The following is a 21,310-nucleotide window of genomic DNA, read 5'->3' on the forward strand; positions in this document are numbered from 1 at the left end:
CGACCGGAAAAATCTGAGCTTGACCATATTTTCCCGCTGGGGGCGTTTGTCTGTTGTCTGATAGGCAGTTGCTTTTCTGAATACGCAAGACGTACACCCAATGGTAAGTCTGGTTTAGGGGCACGTAATTTCGTCCGGCCAATGGCTGCGCTGAATGTGCGCGTGGGACGGATGCACGTTCCTGCAGTTCCTGTTGGTTGGTGTTCAGACGTTGAACCAATTGTGTTAATGTTCTAGTAATTGGTAGGACACTTTCGGTATGCACAGGAGCGGCGGAGAAAGCAGGGCACGTCAGTTGAATTCCTGGAGTGGCTGTTCGTTTTCTGATAGTAAGGGACACAGATTCAGTTAAAGGAAATTACTGGTCTTGTCGAAAGTGTGTACGCGATTTATTATGGGACCAGAAGGCGACCTGAGAGTTCTTTGTGGGAAGAGTGACGGGAAGGGTCGTGGGAGGCCGAAGTGGAAGTCACATGAATAGTGCGGGTGGAGTGGCGAGGGGCTCGTTATTGTTCTAGAAAAGATTTGTTGGTTGTCTGATGTTAAGGTGCGTCCTACGGAGTTAGCAAAACATCTTCGTATCACTGGCGGCAACGTCCCTGTTCATTTAAAAAAAAAAAAAAAAAAAAAAAATATATATATATATATATATATATATATATATATATATATATATATATACATATCACAATTGTTGCCTTATTTATTCTTAGTTTTCGTGTTAATGGTGCTTTAAATAGTGTGTTTTTTAAAGATCACTTTTGAAAAGTATTGTATTTTATGTGGTCTTTTTGAGTGTTTCTTTTCTCTGAGTATTATTGTAAATGCTTTTAAGAAATTAAACAATGAACTATTACAATTATACTTTATTCTTAGTGGCTTATATTGATCATATTTAGCTAAAGTACCATTTTACTATCGGTTGTGTTTAAAGATATCTTCTTTAAAGCTTCATACATAGTACATATGATTTGTTGGGGTATATAGCAAATTGTGTAGAGCAAATTAAATCCAGGTAGTTGAGTACAGCGTGTGACCCGCCACTAAGTAATCCTAAACGCCAGAACAAGACAAACTGATTTTAGATAATCATTGGTTATGTCCCCCGTAGTGGTAAAAGTTCAATATATGTAATTGTAGGGCACAAAGCCTTGGAGTTCGGGAAAGTGTCAATAAGTTGCCTGAGTCAGCAATGAATCGTCATATTCCTGATATATATATTTATTTATTATCAATGGGTAGCCTACATTTAACTGATTTATGCGCACACACACCTGATTGTATGTAGAAATACATTCTAAATATTGGGTTGCTAGTCAACTAGATGTTCGGTTTGTTGCCTCAAAGAAAATCATTCTTCCAATATGTTTTATGTGGAAAAGGAAAAAAAATCAGTTCTCTACCAATGGTGTTATGCGGTCACCACCTGTCTATTAGATTTAGGTTTGTAAATTAATTTTATTTAAGAGTTTTATGTAGCGCTGGCAATACTGGGGGTGGGGGTGGGGGTGGGGGGGGGGCTGTGTGTATCAGAGCGCTTTACATCAGGACATGTTCAACAAATAACTGGTATAGACCGAAGAGTTAAATCTAAACAGGGCAGGGTTTGAGCATGATGGAGGAAAAATAGCACTTCACCAAGTAAAGTGTTCTGATTTGTTTCATCCTATTAAATTATTTTTTTTCATCACACAGAATTACAAAACGAGGGCTTTCATAACTATTGAAATTTATTTAAATTGTTTGTATAGTCACTTTTTAGCAGTTTAAATGTATGTTAGAATAAAACATACATCCTACTTCCTTCCATTTCACACTTTTTGTATATCTTGTTTGTGAGACAGTTCACTCTAATAAATCCTCGAACTTTGCAGTCTGAGAAAGAAAAGAAATTGTAGATGTAAATTGACATGATCTCTGTCTCTGAACACATAATAAATGTGACAAGATAAAATAAAGATTTAAAGGCATCTTTATTGCTCGTTCACTCAGTGAGTAAACAGAACATGTGTTTGTCAGCTCGCTAGAAGGGGCGAGTAGGCCCTGAATATAGCTTACAGTGATAAAATCTAACTCGCCATTGCAAGTGGGCAAGTAGATTTGTTGAGGCCTGGTTTGATATGCCAGTGGAGAGGGCACTGCTGGGAGGTAGGCACAGTTCTCCATACCCAAGTACCCTTGTATCTTTTGCAGTTTTGCATTATAGCCAGCAGGGCTGTTGCAAGAGAGAGAGGAGGAAGGCTGGCATTTGCAAAAGCCTGTAATGGTGTTTGACTGCGGAAAAATACAGGAATATGAAGTGCAGGGATACCCTAAGAAATGTGAGAAAGAGAGACACCGAATCATACCGATTCAGTATTTAAGAATAGGTAAATGGGATATAGGTAATTTTTAGTTAAAAATTACCGAATCGGTAAGTTTCGGTAATTGCCGAATCATTATTTACCTGAAGGCCCATAGGAATGAATGGCAATTTCCGAATCGGTAAATACTGATTAGGTAAAAGGGAGAAAACATTGAAGGGTGGCAGGGTGTCACTTTGACACCCTGTTGCACCCCTCAATTGTGTATGGGTGCACATGTGGCACACATACATGCCCTAAGGGCATGTATGTCTGCCACATCACACTGTTGGAAAAGCAAAAAAAATGCTTTTTATAAGGTTTTCATTATTTACCACCAACTTGTAGTTGGTGGTAAATAACGAATCCTTAACTGAGGAGTGCACCAACTTGAGTGCTCCCTACATCATGGATTCGGTAATTTACCGAATCGGTATGTTAAGAATTCAGTATTTTACCGAATCCTTAAATTACTGATTCGGTAAAATACTGAATCCTAAAAAAGTGCCACCTACATCTAAAAAGCCCAATACCGGTCGGTAACAGCCGAAATTCGGTAATTTCGGCCGTTACGACCAAGCCTATCACTCCCTATTTCTACACATTTCCATAAATCCTTGACTAGTCCTCCTGGACGACTGATCGTGTCGAGTATAGGCTCAATTCTTGAGCCTTTATCTAAATTTGCGGATGCCTTCCTCGGGCTTCTCATTCAGAAAACAGACATGTATTTAAAAGATACCAAGGCAGTATATGCCTCTGAAAGGACTTTCCTGTCAATCCGGACACAGACATTTTGCTTGGACTTGACGTGGAGAGCCTCTACACCAGTCTACCCCACCAAGAAACTGTTAACATCATAGCAGAGGTTTTATTTGAAGCAGATTGGTGTTATCATACACCTAGGAATCTGATCCTAGAATGATGTAAGTGGGCCCTCATAGAAAACATTTTTTTTTTTTTAGGATATGTTATTCCTCCAACAGCATGGGATCAGCATAGGGAGTACCTTTGCCACTAGTGTAGCCGGCCTCTATGTACATCGAGACACACATAATCTTCAATCAAGAAAACCCCGGTTTTCAACATATTAAACTTTGGAAGAGATATGTTGATGACATTCTCTTAATCTGGGTGGGCAACGAGACAACATGCCAATGCCTTCCTAATATGGCTAAATGATCAAAATACTTTTTTGAAGATCATGCACACCATGAGTAAAAAGGAGTTGGTATTCTTGGATCTGAATATCACTGTAGAAAACCGCACACTGAAGACCAATACACATGAGAAACCCAATGTAAAAAGCTGCCTCTTTTTATTTGACAGCTTCCACCCCAGGCATCTAAAAGAGAATCTACCGTTCGGTCCGTTTCTGAGGATTAGGAAGAACTGTACCGAACTCCAGGACTACAAGATACAAGCAGACCAACTAACGGAGAAATTGTAGCCAGGAACTACCTCAGGCGAATGGTGGTCAAAGCAAAAAATACGAGCATTAAACAACCATAGAGATGACAACCTAGAACCACGCTCTATAAAGAAAGATCAAGAAGCACAACCTATCTGTATCACAACATATAGTGTAGCCTCCAATCTGGTCTCCAAAATCATCCAGAAACACTGGCGTATTTTGAACAGTGGTTATTTGTCTGTGCCAAAACCCATGTTCTCCCACAGAAAATGAAAGAGCCAGAGGGACATGTTAGTACGCACTCGGGCACGTACTGTGAACGACAAAATTAGGACACTAACTAACACTTCAACTTTACCCATGTGGGAATTGCAGTGTCTGCTGTCTCACTGAGGCAACTAAAACAGTGTCCTTTAACAATGAAATGACTTGGCAACTCCGTAACTTTTCAAATTGCAATATATCGAGAGTGATCTACCTGATAACTTGCCCTTGTAATTTGTACTATGGGCATGACCACATGAAAAGTAAGAACTAGGATCTGCGAACACCGAATCAACTTGCGATGCCAACGGACTACTACAAAAATATCATCCCATATCTTGAACAAAAACACACACCCAGTGATTTGAAATGGATAGTCCTGGAACTTATAAAAGACACAGACAACCTGGAAAGGAGACTTTACGAAAAGGAAAAGAGATGGGTGATCAAACTTAAGACAGACACCCGGGGCCTCACCAATAACATCCCATGAGGCCAATGCCTCTAGATCTGCAGTTTCCCCTTTACATTCTCTAAGCTAACTTGTACAACAAAACTACATAGTACAATACTAGAATTATAAATCCCTACCAGCGAGCTCAATTCTCTCTTTGTTGACCTTAGATAAAGTATCCTTAACTTAATTCTACAAAGACCTGAAACATTTTTTAATTTTGTTTTGTTTAAGCCTTGCAAAAAGACCTCCGTAAGAAAAATCCGAATCAGCCCATTTTGAAAAGTTCTTCAGGGCGCAAAATCTTACTCCTCCAGTTGTCTATTCCATCCACATAGTCCTTTTTTTTGGTCCAAATTCCATAAATACTGATGGCCAATTTGACCTCGATGATGGCCTGTTTAACTTCTTTGTATTTCAGATGTTGAGAATATTGATAATCGTATGAGCGTTTATCCTTTCCAAAATCGTTCCCCTTTTGAGCCAAGTTTGGTGGCTATTTTTGAAGAACACGAGCAGTCTAGTGTTCCGCAACCTAGATACGTATGCGGAAGCCCTCCGCTAGGTGACGGCACAAATGACCAGGTCTGGGACATGCGTCAGCAGGATGTGGTCCCCGGGTGAGCCGATTCAGGTGCAGTGACTGAGGGCAGCTTTGATAAAGTAAGTGCAGTAGGGTGGCTGCCGGTGTAGCACTAAGCGGATATTTATTGGGACACCATACTACATACCTCGCATGAAATTGGCCTCTATTGTTGAAAACGAGCAGTAAAATGTTGCTGATGGCAATTTACCTTCCTGTTTGTAGGGTTTGACTACATGCCCCCTCCTCCCCGGTGGGATCATGACACACGAGTGCGGTGTCTAAAATGTATGTTTGTAAATATACGTATGTATTCAGTCATTTAAGGCTAAAGGTTGTTTCTCACTTTTATGCAGTCTAATCACTGATTTTTGTGCGTTTTTAAAAGCACCAATACACCTTGGGTGTTTCGTACATTCACCTCTTTGGACATTAATTTGTGTCAGCCACGGCTAATGTTTTTAAACTCTCCCTTCTTTCTCGTTTTAGAGAAATGCGGTGATGTTATCCTGAGATTGATACAATTGTAGGTTGTGTGATTTGCATTGCTTGCAACAGAATATTTTCCTGTAGAGAAACCTTTGAGGAGTGGTACCTATAGGAATTAGATTCTTCGGGTCCTGATGAAGAGCCAATAGGGGCACGGCTTAAAACATGTTGACCAGATAAGCAAGGAATAGATTAATTGATATCCTTTTCCTTCATTCCCCCCCCCCGATTTTTAACTTTACAGACTAGAGACAGAAATAAAATACGGTGACCTACTAGTTAGGTATTATTTAAACATGTGTAGCACCTGCACTCCACTCTCCTCCCATAACTGCGTCTTCATCATAGACAAACACTAAAAAAGTGCTCCTGCGTATCTCGTCTGATTGAAGCACGCCTTGATCTGCAGCAGATTGGGAAGGACCCCAATGGTGAAGCATGCCACCAAGGGGCAACCCTGGTAGGCGAGGGATCTTAAAGTAAAACAGAGTTTTTCTCTCATTGTGGAGGGTATGTCCATTTTTTCCTAATTTATTGGGTTCTTTGTTTTGCAAAAATTGTACATTTGAGGGGGGCGAACCCTGTTATTTCTCTTCCTCCCCCCTACTATTGATGTTAAATATACATATTCATAGATGTAAGTGTAAGGAGAGGTTTGCTAACAAACATGTAAGATGGAATAAAGATAGTCCTTTGTGTTTAGTTTCGGTAACGATATTTCGCAATGCCCATAAGGAATTCTCCCATTCATAATTGAGAAATGTGACACACCGAACTTCCGTGATTCACATTGGTGTCTGCGAACTGTTGAAACGTGAAAAGATTAGAGGCAGGGGCCTGATCATGCATTTCCTTTATATGGATAGTGAGGAGGGGCAAAAATGCGTAATTTCTAATTTAGGTAACAATGCTCTGTTACTATAACAAAATAGGTTCTATGAGGTTACATGATCTATTAGCCAAAAGAAGGCTAGACCGATCACTCGTAATCTATGGAGAATGCTGAAGTGAGTTTTCGCGATGTGAAACTTTCCAATAAAGCGCAAAGAAGGACACGACTAATGTTGAATCCCTAAAATTGAAATAGACCGCATATGTTCCTGAAACTAGAGTGGCGAGAGAATCTTCATATGAGCTTGAATAACAGTGGATAAAGGGTAAAATGAAATGAAATTGGAGAAAGATTTCTAAAAATAAATGTAACAGAAAAATTCGAACTCACTAATATGTGTAAAGACTGAAATAAGTACAAATGTATGATCCTAATAGGAGAAAACAATCTGAAAGGATAAAGAACCTCATGTAGGTCTCCTATGTGCCAATATATAAAAGAACCAGGTAAACATACAGAAAGTACATAATGGCATTTATGGGGATGGCCAGAATAAACGGCCCCTAGATATAATTATTTCTTATATCTACTGGCATTTTCCCAGGGCAAATCGTTGTTAAGGCCCGAGTATAGGTATTGAGTAAAGATCCAATACTCTTCTCTTCTTTTTCGTACTTCGGTGTTCATGATCTCTTGGGTAGTTTCGTTTTTCTCTCAGATTGATTTAATAACTTCTGGCTTGTGTGGAAAGTCAAGATAATGTTTAAGTTAAGGAGCTGCTAGTTTAGATATTCTAATCACTGAACTATGTTTGGTGAGACGTGTTGTGGTAGATAGAGCAGTTTCACCTACGTATCCTAGCTTACAGGGAAACAAAAGTAAGTAGATCATGTTTTTAGTTGTGTAATTCGAGAACCGCTTAGCTTTCACAGTAAGTCCATTAAAAGTTATAGTATCAGTCTGTATCACTAAATCGCATGCTTTACAAGGTGTACAACTATATGTTCCAACTTCCTTCCAGTGAAATTTCATCTATTGTCGTTTGGACAAACGAGGTATTCGTTTTGAAACATGTGTACTACGATGTCTTTGATATTTCTTTTCCTTCGGTGTGCAAACGCCTCCTCCCAATACCTTGCTATGATGGGGCAAGACCTAACCATGTATTGGAAATCCGCTCTCTGTGAGGGGCATTTAAGGCACTTTAGACCTAGGAACATGCAGCTCAACGCACATGAGTAGGGTATGTATGGTGAAGGTTAATTGAACTAGGTATACGTAATATTCAGATTCCAAGACACTGTTTTCACCTGCCGCTTCGCCCATTCCTAATCAGTCAGTTTCTGCCCTACATTGACATTTCTTTTACTCTGTTGACCAGGGTACTCGGTGAGCCGGGTCCAGGGCCGGTCCAGCAGAATTTCCAGGGCTGGTATGTGTTCCCAGTCCGGACCTGGGCGGGACACCAGGAGCGTGCTAAAGAACAGAGTCTCTGCCTTCTTCCCCCTTCTGTGTCCCAGCAAATAATCCCAGTGTTTCGGAGGCATAAAATTTGGTCTGGCAGTCTTCGTGATGTTATGTGTCAGTGCATTATAGTCGAGTAATGGCCCAGTCCTGTTAATTATTTCTCGATCACCTCTGAAAATGTGAGCAGTATGGTGTGGTCAAACATTTTTTTTCAATGTGGACAGTCCATTCTCTAACCAATGCCTTATGTCGTGGTGTAAGGTGAGTGGATTAAAATTTGGGAGCGCCTTCAACTGCAAGGCCAGAGAATATGGTGTATTGGGCATTAACTCAGGTACATATTTATGCCAGCAGTACTTTGCTGCCCTGTCCAGGTTGTTGGGTACAACATCATCAGCCCCTGAGTCTAGCAACCACTCTAGTAATGACTGTGCTTTGAGTCCTTATGTGAGCTGCACCGCCTCGGTAATCGTATTATCTGATAGCCTTTTCATGGGCCCCTGCAGTGAGTATGTTGATGTACTTAATTATCGTGTTATGAAGATATGTCTATGACATTATTTCTACGGTTTACTTTAGCATATTGAGATCCTCGTACATTATTATATACTCTAACAGTGCCTCTTCCATTTGTTGAAGTTTCTATCTTTAAGGGGTTTTAAGTTGGTTAATCAAGGAAGGTAGGCACTGAATATGCAATAGCAACTGCAGTAAGACCAGATGAACAGTTAGCTCCAACCGTCTATGTAGTGGTTGGTTAAAGTTATGTACAAACTTAAAATGGAATTCCGCGAGCCCTAAAAATGCTCTCATGTTATCCTTACTTTTGAGCGTGCTTGCATTGTGTATGGCATCAAAAAGAGCTTTCTTAGGTTTTATACCTGCATGTCTGACCTCTTGACCAAGAGAAGTATTACTGTTTCTTGCAGATTTAAATTTGTTATACTCCGCTGTAACAGCTATCTTCTCCAAAATATCTTAACCCCTTCCATGCTCATGACGAGCTCAGCTCGCCATGCAGCACAGTGCTCCTGTGCTCATGACTAGTTGAGCTCGTCATGACCACGCCCGTTTTTATTGCTGTCCAGCACAGCAGGGGAAAATCTCTAGCAGCGATGCAGTTAATCTTGTTTAAAGGTCTTGTTATGTTCCAGTTTGATTTCACCCATAATACGGTTGTCAGCTTGAAAGTATATGACATTCTTGAGTGCCTTGAGAAACTTGTGCATTAACCTCTGGAACATGGTGTAGCAAATACTAAACCAAACTGTAGTCTGACAAGTTAGAAACATCTAAAAGGTGTAACGAATGCAGTTAAACTTTTGTTGTCAGGATGCAGTAGTACCTGACAATCCTCATCTGTCAGGAGTCATTTGCTGTGAACCACTTGACAACCCTGATGAATAACAATACACTCATTAATTCTAGGTAAAGGAACTTAATCCTAAAAATATTTTTGTTCCGGTCTGATATCCACACATAATCTCAATTTTCCAGTCTATTTTTTTTTATGAATCTTTTTCTTAAACAGACTCGACATAAAGGTACAGTTCCACAAACGTCAATAGAGGGGATTACAGTGAAATCAAATATACATACAAATACAGTAGGATATTTTATTTGAAATCGCGGGGAGGGGGAGATCATCACAGTCAAAATTACTGGGAGGAGTACATATGTTGCCACGGTATTCATTCCAGGGGCCCATCTCTTGGACCATTTTCAGGGGCAGCCTCGGGCCATGTACACTGTCTTTTCCCTTAGCATACACCAATCAAGGTCTTTTTCCAGTCTGTTATCGTGGGTGCATGCGAGGCCCCCCAGAGCTGCGCAATATTTTTCTTGGCGACCATGCAGCTGAGTGTGACCCATTGTGTGGTGTGAGTATTGAGGTTGGTAGGCTCCCAGATGTTAAGGAGGCATCTGGGCGCTTCTGGCTTAATTTCGACCTCCAACGTTTCTCTCATTACTTCGTAGATCTTACGCCAATATTCCTGGATTGGTTCACAGTGCCATATTATGTGCATGAACGTGGCCATTTGGGTGCATCCCTGCCTACAAGACCCGTCCTCCGGCCCACCCATGTGTGTCAATTGGGGACCTGTTATGTAAATTCTGTGCAGGATCTTTAGTTGTAGCAGTAGGAGACGCGCCGGGATAGCAACAGTTTTGGGGGAGGAGACAGCCGTTTGCCAGCTTTCATCGTCTAATTCGATGCCATCTCCAGTCCATTTTTCTCGTAGCGACAGTAGGGGGTCTTCCATATTGTTAATGAGTTTTCGGTAAGTTAGGGAGATAGCCTTTCAGGTAGATGGCCATCCAGTAGTTTGTCCTCCAAAGGGGAGATATCTGGTGGAGAGGAGTTACGGGGCAACACTGTTTGCAATGCATGTCGGACTTGCAGGTATCGAAAACGCTGCGAATCTGCCAGTGCATATTGACGTTGGAGGGTGTCGAAGGGCTTCACGCCCTCTGTTTTCCAAAGGTCCCTAATGTGGGAAATACCAATTAGAACCCATTTGTCAACGCCTTTAGAGTTTCCCAAGTCTCCTAGTTTTTGTGAGTTCCACAAAGGTGTGGCGAGAGTCAACCTAATGTTCCAGCCGAGCGATTTGGATGCCGAATGACAGATTTTAACTGTGTGATTGGTAGGGTTAGTAAGTGGGTATCTGTCTGGTTTGGAGTATAGTGCTTGGGTGTAGGTCCCGTTTGGAAGAAGCCATCGATCCATGTTGAACCCCGGGGCGTCAGGGCGACCGTAAGTGCTGTGGTTTATTGCTGTAAGATGTGCTGCCCAGTAGTATTTTTTAATGTAGGGTAATCAGATTCTGCCATCGCACCAACTGAGTGTGAGTTTTTGCAAAACAATACGGTCTCACGCCCCAGGGAAAAGTCCCGCTGGAGCCCTTCTGTTTCTTTAATGTATGAGTTTAGGACCGGGTCGGCCGAGTTTTGTAGGGCATATAGAAAACTTGGTAGGGACATCATTTTAAAAAGGGCCGCCTTGCCCAATAGTGAGAGCAGGAGTGACTTCCAGTTTGTGATGTCACGTTTGAGTCTTTGCAATGGGGGAACAAGGTTATGGGCGTATCGGAGAGAGGGATCAAGAGAAATGAATATGCCTAGCTATTTGAAGCCTTCAGAGACTATCGGTATGGGGCAATTCCGGGGTAACGGAGGAGGACCCCCACAGAGAACATATTAGGGGAAATTTTTGCCAGTTGATACAAAACCCCGAATATCTGCCAAAAATGGCCAGGATGTCAAATACAGCAATAAGGGATCTCTTCTAACATAGATTTAAAATATGGGGCTAATTTATCTGGACGTAGCTTATAAAGTTCGATCGGGATACAGTTTGTGCCGAGGGCCTTACCCGAGTGCAGCGCTCAAATTGCAAGCCTTATTTCATCAGAGGTAAGGGCACCATCCATAAATGTTCGGTCGGCGTCCCAGAATGCAGGAAGGGAGATATCTCCAAGAGGGTCGAGGAGTCTGCCTCATTGTATGCGCTACCGAGCTGTAGACTGTGTGAAAATGGGCTGCAAACTGGTTGACTATGTCTTGGGGGTCTGTTATGGGGGACATGTCAGTGCCTCTAAGTTCTGGAACCAGCTTGCTAGTATGTTCTTTATTATCTAGCCTGGCAATTTGTTTTCCAGCCTCGTCTCCTCAGCCATAGATTTGACCCAGCCTGTCCAGTACCCGATATTTGTCCTGGCGTAAGTGGAGCGTGTGAAGGGATTCAGGAGTGGTATCGGAGTTTGTCTTGTTCAAGATGGTAAATCTCTTGTTCTACGTCAGAGATGTCTTTTGTTGTATCTTTTTTCGATCCTGCTATTAGGGAGAGGGTTTGGCCCCGGACCACTGTTTTAAAGGCTTCCCATAATATTTGCGGAGAGTCAACGTGTATTCATTCTCCAAGAAATAGTTGTCAATGGACTTGCTTAGGTCTTTGCGTATTTTTTGGTTTTTGAGGTACCAGGGATTGATAGGGGCAATGCGTCCTACTTGTGTGCGTTCTAAGACTATGTGGACCCATAGAGGGGAATGGTCGGAAATACCTCTGGCCAGATGTCGGATCTCGTGGATATCCGTGACTTGTGGAGCTGGGACAATTATGTAGTCCAGGCGGGAGAGGCTATTGTGTGCCCTGGAGAGAAAGTTGTGCTGAACCATATCCGGATTGTATGTTCTCCATCTTTCCACCAACCCCATTGCCTCCAAAAAGCGCGTGTGGCGTGGGGGATTGTGCGAGGAGGGTCTGTCTAGTAAGCCTGATAGTATTGAGTTAAAATCACCGCCGAGCACTAGGCGCCCATCTGGTAGCGCTAGCAGCACCGCACTGAGGTCAGTGAATGTTACAGCTTGTAGCCTTGGAGGTGCATATATCGACATGAAGGTAATGGTTCGGCCCACCCAAGTGCTCGTGATCCCGACATATCTGCCACCGTCGTCCACACATGTAGACGTGAGTGATAGTGGGAATGATTTTTTTTGCATGATGCCCACCCCTCTTGAGCCCGCGTGTGCTACCCTTGAATAGCCCCATCTATGCATAGCCTTGCATGTGTTACCTATAAGGTGAGTTTCCTGAAGTAATACAATGTTTGGTGATAATCTCTTGATATATTGCAATACCAAACACCTTTTAATCTTGTCCACCAACCCATTAACATTCCAACTTAAGATTTTGACTTCTTTGTTCCACTGCACACCCATTGACATGTATGTAGAGCGTAACAACTTGTTTTACAAACAGGGACTGTACCATCGAGAGAACGCAAAAAATATTAAGCAAGAAAAAACGACTCCTCCCAACAACCCCACACCCTGCTCCCCTGCAATCTGGGCTCAGAACTACCCATAATTCTAAAATGCAGAGTGCCTGTCGCCCAACAGTTTACTAAAAGAAGGAAGTGGGGGAAGCCTAAGCGCCCCGTCGACCCCCTTTCCTACAGTTACAAATTACAGGTGCATTTTGTAGTAGAGAGTCAAAACACAGACTATTAAGTACTTCAGTATACTGGTTTACAGTTCGACGTCTACAAGTGTCAAGAGACCGTGAGCGAAGCTCAACTTATGGAGAGAACAGGCAGTCTGGAATGATCAAGATCTGTCCGATGAAGACAGATTATCTGTCTCAATGGTCGCTGGAGCTCCTTTCGGTGAGGTCCTCCAGCTGTCCAGCCAGTCAGATGCTACCTCTGGCAGGTCGGAGAGGCGATTTTTTTTTTTCCCATCGGCCTAGACATGCAGGAAAGAGCATGGTGTATTTAAGACCTTTTTCACTCAGCCTTCGTTTGACATCGAGGAATGAGCGTCGACGCATCTGCACTGCTTGAGTGAAGTCGGAAAGAAGGTGATTTCTGAGTTGTCCAGTTTGATCGGAGGAGCATCCCTGGTGGCTTGTAGAATTATATCTCTGTCTCTATAATTTAGCAGCCGGGCCAGTATCAGACAGGGGGGGGGGGGCTCCCGGCGACCCCCAGGCACCCTATGCGCTCTTTCAATCAGACACAGCTTGGACAGGCCCTTCCGTTGCAGTTTCGTCGTGATCAGGTTTTCAATGAATGAACAGGTCTGTGGCGGGACCCTCCGATTTTTCCGGCACCCCAAGAACGCGGATGTTATTGCGTATTGAGCGTCCCTCATAATCGTCCAGCTTGTCCTCTGCGAACCTATGGAACGCTCGGAGCTCCCTGATGTCTGTCTGCAGTTGCGAGGTGTCTTCCACAAGGCTGGCAGTGGTGAGCTCCAGCTGCTTGACTTTTTCCCTATATTTTGTGAGTTTGGCCCTGATCAGTGTCACTTCAGAGGGTAGTGTCAATGGATGTGCGAACCCCTGTGATAGCTGCCATTAAGTCTTTCATTGTGGGCTCAGTAGGATCTTGTTCCGCCCCCACCCTGGTGCTTTTTGTCAGTTCCCCTCTGCTCGAGCAAGTCCACCTTTGGACAGATGTAACAGTTGAGCCTGCTTTGCTGGGAAGTTTTTTTTACCCTTTGCATTGGACTTGGTGAAGGCTTTGTCCGCACGTCAGACCAACAGCGCGCTGATTGGAAATTCCGCCGGGTTCAGATCCGTCGCGCCAGAGCGCAAACGCGGGACCATGAACAAAAGCCACTTGATGGAGGGCGCCTGGGGTGTAGTTCGCAATGTAGTCACCTTTGCTGGCTCCCATGGTGTTCAAAGCACACTCCGGGAGCAGTGGGAGCCTTTCACCCCAGGATAGCCAGCGCAACGTGATAAATGTCCGATACGAATGTCACAGGATGCAAGGCCACAAAAGTCTGTGTCGCCACTTGCGGGCGGGCCAGTAGCCATGGCACAGGTGGAGGAGCTAGAAGGAAGCGAGAGAGGGAGGGGGTGGGAGACCCATGGGCCCCCCAGCGGCTGGTTCAAAGAGAGTGCGAAGATTTAAGAGCGCCTGCTCTTTACTCACAATTATGGGCCCTCCTGGATCTCCTCACGATATGTGCAGATGTCCATTTAATTTAGGACCTGTGTGCAAGTCTGAGTAATGGGGAGGAGCGTGGACTGGTGATGCCCCAGGGCCTGGGGCTGTGCGTGATTCGAGCGAGCTCCATATTAGATGTTTGTGGCCCCCCCCAGGATGACTTAGGGGGGCACAGCGGCACACTTGGGTCCTGCTGCGGTGGGCACAGTTGTACAGTATCTCGGCCCACACAAGCAGAAGGCCCCAAGCGACAAGCTTCACAAACCCAGCCCCAAGCGAATCTGCTGATTTGGATCCGCAGGGTCGGGCACCGCTTCAGTTCTGGTGCACAGTATCGACTCTCCGCAAGGGGCCGGTTGAAGCTCCCGGTCCGAGCACCGGGGCCAGGCTCTGTCACGGGGGGTCCGGTATGCAGGTTTCAGGCAGCGGGGCGGAGCGCAGATTTGCAGTATCACGGTGTTCGAGGCGTTGATGGGTATCGGTGAGCCTCACGTCAGAGATTTGAGGCCCCCCGGAATGGGGGAAGGGGGCAGGCCGGCACACTCAGCGGCCGCAATGGCAGGGGCAGGGGCTTCTGTCAATTAGGAGACCTGAAACTCCGGTCGAGATATCTTTGGCTCCAGACGTCTGTTTGGGTTCAGAGTTGCAGCAGTGGGCACCGTTACTCTTCCGGCGTGTAGACCCGACACCGGAGGATCTGAACAGTGTGGCGGATTGACGGAGTAGGAAAGGGGGTCCTGGGGAAACCTTAACAAGCGGCCATGTTGTTTCGCCGCGAAGTCACGCCCCCCAAATTTTCCAGTCTTAAAATAAAATATAACCGGAAATTATTGAAAAATGTATAGATAGTTTCATAGCCCTGTTTTATTAAGCACGCAGACATGGTTGTTTGGCTGAAAGAGTATCCCCAGATAACGTTGATCTGACCACCTTAAAATTGATGGCCCTTCTTCCAAAAAATGTTATTTACCCATCAGACTTCCTGTCTTTGAACCGAAAAACCAATTTCCTGAATTCCAACAATTTTACAGGTTTCCCAGTAAAGCTTTCTAGTTTGATATCCGGAGGCACCAGGTAGTTTTCAGGTAAACGTGTCTCTCCATACTTTTTTAGGTCTTGCCTATTGCATCCCGAAGGGTTGATAGGCGAGATTTATAGTAAGCAGACCTAAAAAGTACCCACTGCGGATCGCATACAGTTCATGTGAGCCAGGCGCGTGCACATCATCGCCAGCCACATCACACATCGCACACCACCATTTGTCTGTGTCTCGGCATCAGACTTCAAAGGCAGCTGCTCCCCCGCATCAGACTTGAAAGGAATGCGCTTGTTTTCACAACTGAGCTAGGTCACTAGTGCCCCAAGTCCCTCGAATGATTTTCGACTGCTTTTATACGTAAACCTTGTTTAGTGTTGCCCTGAGCCCGCTTTGTCTCAGAAGAAAACAGGTTGAAACTCAATAAATTAAAATACAACTGGTTCGCTCACTTTGACAAACTGACTTTCATGACCTAAACTTTTTCAGAATAAAGACCAATTGCAGAGTGTAGGGACACCTAGCGCCTCATGAATTTATTAAACTAGCATGTAAAGCCTTCCATACTAACTTGTTTTCCATTAATGAAAGCTCGCTGCCTTCTCTTTAGAGGCGAGACTGGTATTATTGGCTGCATTTTCTTAATATGACAGACATTTTTGCAGGTAATGGAAGATGCGCTAAAATTCTAGAAGCCACTGTAAAAAAAAACCAAAAAAAAACACAGCAGTCGAGACTCATTGCTTTCATCATAATAAACCCAAAAATAAGGGAGGTAAATGTGCTAAACAGTAACCGAGGGCGCACCTGGCCATTTAAAATACAACTAAGGCAGATCTTTGCGCAGGGCAACGTGAAACCTAATGCAAAAAACAGAATAGACGCCGCGTGCTGTGCTGAAGGCACAGGATGGGCGGCCGCTTTGATAAATCCACCACAAGTGTCTGGTTAGGGTACTGTAACTTTAGATTTGTACAGGCATCTTTAAAAAAGGGAGAGGTGTATATTCCGCTGGCCTGCGCAGTCCAAATACACGTGGTCTCATCACTACATGCCTGAAACGCCAAGACGCCTGTATAACCCACCGCCTACGCATCTACAGTATGGGAGAAAAGGAGAATGGTGCAGCCGCCAAACGCCTGAAATCTAACCCACCGACACCGATCAAAGGAAACAAAGGGAAAAAAATGGAGGAAGCCGTGGAAACAATCTTGAGCAGGCTAGAAGAAGTCAGAGACTTGGCCAAATCCACCAAGGAGGAGGTTGTTGCTATCCGCCAAGACATTAAAGACATCAACTCGAGATTAGCCGACACCGAGACCAGGATAAGCAAATTGGAAGACCTTGAAAATAAGACATGTGGAGCTGTCAAGAACCTTTCCTTATGCTCTGACCATCTCGTGAGGAAGGTTGCAGAGTTGGAGGACAGAAACAGAAGAGGGAATCTAAGAATTTTTGGTATGCCGGAGAAATCGGAGGAGAAACATGATTCATGCATACCCTTCCTCGAGGAGTGGTTCACGCAGGCCACAAATCTAACTTTCACTCAGCCACTGGAGTTTGACAGGGCGCATAGGGTGCCAGGACGAATCTCAAAGGACCAAAAGGGTCCAAGAGCGATTGTGTGCAAACCACTAAGGTACCAACACACAGAACAGATACTCACCTTCGCTCGTAAACACAACCACGTACTATGGAAAGGCCAAAAAATCTTCATCTCACAGGACTTCAGTAAGGAAACAATGGAGATCAGAAAAGCCTTCCTTGCAATGAGACCCCAGCTAAAGTCACTTGGTCACCTGTATGGCTTTATTGGTCCAACTAAGTTTAGAGTGACGATACAAGGTGTGTCCCATGTGTTCTCAGACCCGCGAAAACTACGACAACTCCTGTTTGACCGTGGAGATGGCAGTATGGAAGTCTCCCCCCCAGATCAACAGGGAGCCTCTGCGTCTGGCTTAGGATAAACTCTGGTTTTGAAATTTTGTCCTACCAATCTCATACTCCAGAACTCTTATAAAAGTGCCTATCTGAACTGGATCTGATATGCGGCTCTCTTGTCTTGGACTTGATACCTGGTTGGTGAGCGCAAGTGGTCTTTGGACGGTAATGACACGGTAATGTACTCTGTACCCTTGGGCCCTATATCAGCTATTCATCTGACTCCAGATCTATGTTGGAACGATCCCTTGAACGATCTGGTGAACCTTTAACTTGAAACATCTAGATTAGATAGATTAGATATCTAGATTAGAATGGTTAGACCGATCCCTTGAACGATTTGATGAACCTTCAACTTGAAACACATATCATTATAAGCTGCCTCAGTATGGTTCTATCCTTGCTACCACACACACGATACCATACCTATGCTAACATGATACCACGCTACCATGATATTGCTCGTGTCCCTTATGGGCCTTAAATAGGCACTATGCCGTGCTGTACTGTTGACTTGTTGTTGATTACGCTTACGATAATTCTTTGCAGGTACTGATATATTTGGTCCCGATACTGAACCCAAAGCAGTGATCTTCCTGTGTTTAATGTTCTGACACCAGCGTTGTTTATTGTTTGTTGTTGCCTAACACATTTGGGCTAATTCCTCAGAATTAGGATTGCAGCCCGTAGAATCGTAGTTAAGAGTAAGTTGCTTGGAGGCGGCCGGCTGGTCGTCATTCCTGAGTCGCCATGTTCTGTTGTATCTACTATTGGGGAGGGAGGGGTGGGAAGTGGGTGAGGGAGGAGGGCTGAGGGAGGTTGGAAGGGAGGAAGGGGGGGTTGTTTTGATATTTCGTATATGGTTTTGTTTAATTCTGTCCACCTTGCATACTAGCTTGCATCCAATGTACAACATTATGTTCCGAAGCTTATACTCTGTACTTCTGTATCCTGCATACTGTGCGAGCCCCACATCATGTGTGTCAAAAGATGCTGTTGACTATTTAAGTGGTATGAGACCGCTTCCACGGCCTAGTCCTTATGTATACACATGTGTTATGAGACGATATTACTGGATGCATAGTTGATGGCTGCTGTTATAGATACTCCGATAGGAACGACAACTGTAACTAACCTTAAAATACTATCGTTGAACGTGAAAGGACTCAACCAGCCAGTTAAACGCCAAAAGATACTTGACTATCTACGAAGACAGCATGGAGATATAGCCTTATTGCAAGAAACGAAACTAGAAGCAAAGCAATTCCACACACTACGCAATAAGTACTATACTGAAGTGATAGGCTCTGAGGCGATCTCAAAAAAGAATGGGGTGGTAATGCTAGTGGCTAAGAATGCAAATGTGGAAATAGTCTCTAGTGCAATAGATACAAAAGGCAGATGGGTCTCAGCGAGACTACTCAAGGATGACACTGAATTCTTTATCACGACTATCTATGCCCCAAATACACATGATCCGTCCTTCTGGGTAGGCTTAACGAAGCAGATAAACTCCATCCCCGACACAGCAGTCCATATTCTGGCGGGCGACTTCAATCTCCCACACGACCCAATACTAGATAGACTCTAAATGCGTCTTTCGCCCGGGGAAGGCCCATAAGGCATTCATGAAATTGTGCAATAGATTTCATTTGGTGGACACGTGGCGTTTGATGCACCCTGATGGCAGAGACTACTCATTCTACTCCCCACCGCATGACTCGTTCTCAAGAATCGACTATATACTCATATCTAATAACGCGGTGGCAAGAGTTGAGGACGCGGACATTGCTCCCAGATTAGTCTCTGATCATTCCTGCGTCTCCCTTACATTGTCTAATATTAAACCGACCACCCGTCAATCTATGTGGCGATTCAATGACACCATTATCAATGACACAAAGCACAAAGAAACCCTTGACACTGCCATTAAAGACTTTTTATTATTAAACAAGAGGGGGGACACTTCAGACACCACTCGATGGGATGCTTTGAAGTCCACCATAAGGGGGGTTATTATAAAAATGTCGTCTGCAATTAATAAGAACCGCACTGCAGCATTGTTAAAATTAGAGGAGGACATTTCAAAACTCCAGCACACATACTTGAGGAATAGAAACCCTGAGGTTCTAACTGAACTGTCCAATCAGAAATACACCTATAACAAACTTATTAGTGAAAAGGCGGGAATTTGGTTAGACAGGAGGAAGCGTTTCAAAATTTGTGACTCGAACAAAGCCGGGAAGGGATTAGCCGCTTATCTTAAATTTAAAATTCAAAAGAATACCATTGCATCCTTACTCGATGACAATGGGACTCCTAACTCTGATCCCACTAAGATTGCGAATATCTTCAAGGACTTTTACGAGAAACTTTATGCTAAGAACATGCATGTAGACAGCGAAAAAATGGAGAAATACCTCTCCAACTGCACGCTCCCAACACCAACGGCTGCGGAAAGAGACTGCTTGAATGAACCAATCTCTGAGTCGGAGGTTATTAGCGCGATCAAATCTCTCAAAAAGGGGAAAGCCCCTGGGCCTGACGGCTATACAGCACAATTTTATAAGACCTTTGGCCATATTCTTTCCACCCCTCTCCTAGAGGTTTTTCACGAAATTACCAATACAGGTAAAGTTAAGGGGACTATGGCAGAGGCTGTGATTGCGGTAATACCCAAGGAAGGCAAAGACCACAAACTCCCCAAAAATTACAGGCCTATCTCACTGATAAATTTAGATTGTAAGCTCCTAGCATCAATTCTAGCGAATCGCATTCAAAAAATCCTGCCGTCTCTAATACATCCCTCGCAAGCCGGTTTTCTGAAGAACAGGCTCTCGAGCGATAATACGAGAATCCTGGCTCATGTCATTGAGAAGGCGAAACTCTTATCTACACCCACCATCGCCATTACACTAGACGCTGAAAAAGCGTTCGACAAAGTAGACTGGGGTTACTTAAATGCTGTACTACATAAATTCGACCTGGGTCCCATATTCACTAAATTAGTCATGTCCCTCTATGCCTGTCCCTCTGCTAGAGTACGAGCTGGCGGCGCTTTTTCCTCCCCATTTGGTCTAGAACAGGGTACTAGACAGGGATGTCCATTATCCCCGTCCTTATTCCTCCTGGCTATTGAGCCTTTTCTGTACTACATAAGGGAAAACCCTGACATCGCTGGAATCCGGTTCACTGACTGTACAATTAAACTCACGGCTTATGCAGACGACGTGTTGGTCATGAGCAAACAAGCTGATAAGGCTATCCCTGCGCTAATGTCCACGATAGAAGACTTCTCAGCTGTTTCTGGATACTCCTTGAACAAGGATAAAACTGAGGTGAAGTCATTGAATAATCTATGTGATAAAACCATCCTGGGCGACTCCGGGCTTACCTGGCAGTCGAAGAGTTTTAAATATTTAGGCATGGAATTCGAAAAGGACTTGATATCCACCTTAAAAATTAATGAGGAGATACTCTACAAGAAAATACAAAAGCTGTTGGATGGGTGGTCCCCTAAATTCCTTTCGTGGTGGGGCAGGGCTGAAACACTAAAAATGATGATCAGTCCCTTGGTGAATTATATGGCATGTATGCTCCCCATGACCTTCACGGAGGACTTTTTACATAGAATTGAAAAACTGATCTCGGATTTCCTGTGGAAAGGGAAGAAACCGAGAATTGCCATGAAAAAATTGCAACTTCCAAAGCTTAAAGGGGGATTAGGATTGCCAAATTTCAGAAATTACCAGACCGCCTTTCTCTGTAAGCAGGGAGCCTCCTGGTTTATCGAGGACCCTGTCTACACGCCCTTATGGATCAATATTGAAAATTCCATTATAGGCAAAGCCCCGCTCTCTGCAGTCCTAACAATGGACCTCTCACATCTCACGAACTCTAAATACATCATACTCAATACCAAGAGAGCCCTCCTGCGGTTAGATCGCGTTCATGCCACTGGTCAACGAATCCACAATTCCTCCTCTGCGTCCTTATGGCGTAACCCGTCCATTAAAATTAGTGGATCACC

At 44.0% G+C, this 21,310-nt stretch overlaps 1 protein-coding gene across 1 annotated transcript in view; it reads left to right on the forward strand.

The window, feature by feature from the left end:
- Window positions 1-209: 209 nt before the first annotated feature.
- Window positions 210-21,310, forward strand: part of PIWIL2 (piwi like RNA-mediated gene silencing 2) — a 2,549,426-nt gene continuing 2,528,325 nt past the window's right edge. Inside the window, exon 1 of the mRNA XM_086944806.1 lies at window positions 210-329. The gene's annotated coding sequence lies outside the window, so the exon portion shown is untranslated. The remainder of the gene's footprint in view (window positions 330-21,310) is intronic.

Source organism: Lissotriton vulgaris, chromosome 11, assembly GCF_964263255.1.
Source record: "Lissotriton vulgaris chromosome 11, aLisVul1.2, whole genome shotgun sequence".
Lineage (NCBI taxonomy): Eukaryota > Metazoa > Chordata > Amphibia > Caudata > Salamandridae > Lissotriton > Lissotriton vulgaris.